Below are 3,143 nucleotides of genomic sequence, written 5' to 3' on the forward strand. Positions count from 1 at the left end.
ATGTACGGCTGATGTCCAAACACTGAAAACATGATTGTGTATGCAATCGCACTCCTGAGCTCCATTGGGTATGGTTAAAATAACTTTTTATAGTTCATCACATTCAAAGTGTGTGTACTTGATGAAAGTGTAACACGCATTTGGAGGAGTTATTCAGGATTTTCTTTCATTCAACTATTTCAAGACCCATTATTTTCAGATGTTGTAGTATACGTGAATAATGAAAGGCCTTCATATTACACAATGAAGGAATGACTTCGCAGGTGTGAAGAATAAAAGATTAATTCAGCTCACTTTGGGGAGTTTCACAATGGCCCTCCTTATAGAAATGTGGGTTTGATTAAAGGAGTGAAGAAAAAGCACTGAATAATATTTGCTTCTGTAAACGTAATCATCTCAAAATATGGTTGAAGAAATTGAAGAAGGTTAAACATAATCCAAAACGTATAAGGTCAATTTAAGTACAACCAGAATTCTAGTGTTTATGCAATGCATCTGTGGGTTGATATGAAATATGGCCGTACTTAAACTAAACGAGGTTATCGAGAGCATATTCCGAATACGGCTTTGGCCAGTTGTACTGTGAACTGCGAGGAGCGTATCTTATCCTGAACTGGCTGTGCGAATACCGTCCTCTGCTGGCAGAAGGAATAGATTACAACGGCACTGTATTGGCGATTAGTCCTATTGCTAGAATATTGAAACAACAAGGAGTCCGCGGAGTCAAGCAATGCTGAATAAACAAGTACCTGAAATTCAATAGGATTTTGTGTATTGATTACAAATAGGTGTGGAATTCTCATGTACAGTGGTATTCATGGATTCCTTACACAAGCAGCAGTTGTTATGATGCTTTCGTAATCTGAATATAAATCTGTTATCTACTTAAAACTGTAATTATTGAATATATTAATGTCTTTGAAATGCTTCATTAACTGGGCAGTTTCCATGTTTGGAAATGTTTTTATTTTGATTGCTGATTGCTAGATACTGTATGTTTAATAGGCATGCTGTTAATATTTTCTACAAGAGCCAAATAAGACAGTTATGCTGTAGTAAGTTCTATATAAGTTATATAACATAAGTTATATTTTGTTCTGAGGTCAATTTGAATCTCATACTAAATAACTGGTGTCCTTTTATCTGAGAAACACTACCTGATTGATCACCTGATGCCTAGAAATTAGCATGCACAGTAGCCCAGCGTTTAGCATTGCTAGCTCACAGTGCTGAGGCCCTGGGTACACTTCTGGACCTGGGGTGCTATCTGTATGGAGCTTGTATGTTCTCCCCATGTTTGCATGAGTTTGCTTTGGGTGCTCCGGCTTCCTCCCACAGTTCAAAGAACTACTGGTAGGTTAATTGGCTTCTGGGATAATTGGTGAGTGTCTGTGTCTTCCCTGCATTGGACTACCATCCAGTCCCAGGTATCTCCTGCTTATTACTTTCTGAGGCTCTGGCTCCCCCGTGCCCCGCGACCCCCTGACCCCCTGACCCTGAATTGGATGAAGCGGTTAGAAAATGGGTGGTTTCTGTTATGCTCTGGTCATGCTCTGCCATAGCAACAACTTGTAAAAAATGCAGATGCTAGGATTTAACTCAAAGAAGGAGCTCAGATCACTGTGTTGGCATCACTGTACAGGTGTCCGGTTTGTTTTAGAACATGTGCTAAAATCTTATTTACTAACTTCTAGACTTTTTACCCCCCATATCAGTCTGCAGGTGCACAGTGGTCTGTGGACACCCTCCTTGCTCTGTCGTAAAACAGGAAATAAAAAGCAACTGGTTTTGACTTTAATGCACTGAGACTGTGGAACTCACAGAACTCTCTTGTCAGAAAGGCAGCTTCTAACAGCTTTTAAGTGAAGACTAAGAACACTTTTCTATTTTATTAAAATAGATTATATATGTTTTGTTTAAATATATGTTATAAATGTTAAAACGACAGCTCGTATAAGCTTGTATTTTTACCTTTCGATCATTTTTATAATTGCTTTGAGTTGCTTTTACCATGATAAACAGTACAAAATATGAGGTGTTGAACTTGTCTAAAGTTTTAAAGCGCTTTATGACGTAAAGTGTGATGACAGTCCTTGGCGGTCTATGTAACAATTCTTCTTGAAGTAGGTCATCGGGCCAACAGTATACAAACATTACAGCTCAAGTGCTTTTGTATCTGAACGCTTTTAGGTAAGTTATTTAGCAGCTGCGGTATTAATAATGATTTTAATGGCAAATTCAATTGCAGGTAAAATAAAAATGGCGGATAACTTTCTTTCTAGCTTCGTGAAGCGGTCGCGCTATATTATACATATATACCATAATAAGAAACATAATATGTACAGTAGAATTTTTCACTTTAACCTGGCATTATCCAGAACCGGGTCAGGGCCCGGACCCGGACCGTGCAGTGTGGTCCGCCGGCCTTCTAAAGATGTTTAGGAGATCGAGGCGCCCTTGGATTTGATTAGAAACTTGCATAATTTCTTAACTTGACCCCATTATCTTAAAAAAAACGGCCAGGCCAAGACCAAAGCATGAAGGCTGCGAGGATCGGGGGACTCTCATTTTTGGTCACAGCGTACAGTAGTAGATCAGTAACCTCTGTTTATCGTGATAACCTTTAATTATTTTCCAGTACTTTTTTTAAATGATAAAACACATTGTCTCGCCAGTTTTGCTAAAGATACGGTTTTAGTGTTTACGCATAAATTTGTAAGCCGTAGGTTTAAATCTCGTGGTCTTATTTTCTGCATTTTCATCGTAAGGGAAGGCGCTCGTTTGCGATTTACGCGCTGAATATTGTAAGCAGAGGAGCCTTAAGGCACAGCCTCGCCTTAACACCATCGTTTGCATTGTCATTGTCATCCAGAAAAGCAGTCGTAAGAAAATGAATCTGTGGCGGCTCCGAACATTAAAAAAACTATATCTAGACTGCAAATACATCCCAATCTTACTATCAACACGTTTTAAGACCCCTCTCCTTTCCACCGGTATACAAGCTAAGAGAGAAATATTGGAAATCCCATCTGAAGTAGCCCTCGTCTCACCTTCGGAGCTGTGAGCGATGGGGATCATAATTAAAAGGGGTACAGTTACTTTGAAAATGTGTATGTGATACTTAAATTTAAATAAAATAAAAA

This window comes from Lepisosteus oculatus, unplaced genomic scaffold, assembly GCF_040954835.1.
Source record: "Lepisosteus oculatus isolate fLepOcu1 unplaced genomic scaffold, fLepOcu1.hap2 HAP2_SCAFFOLD_56, whole genome shotgun sequence".
In the NCBI taxonomy this organism is placed as follows: domain Eukaryota; kingdom Metazoa; phylum Chordata; class Actinopteri; order Semionotiformes; family Lepisosteidae; genus Lepisosteus; species Lepisosteus oculatus.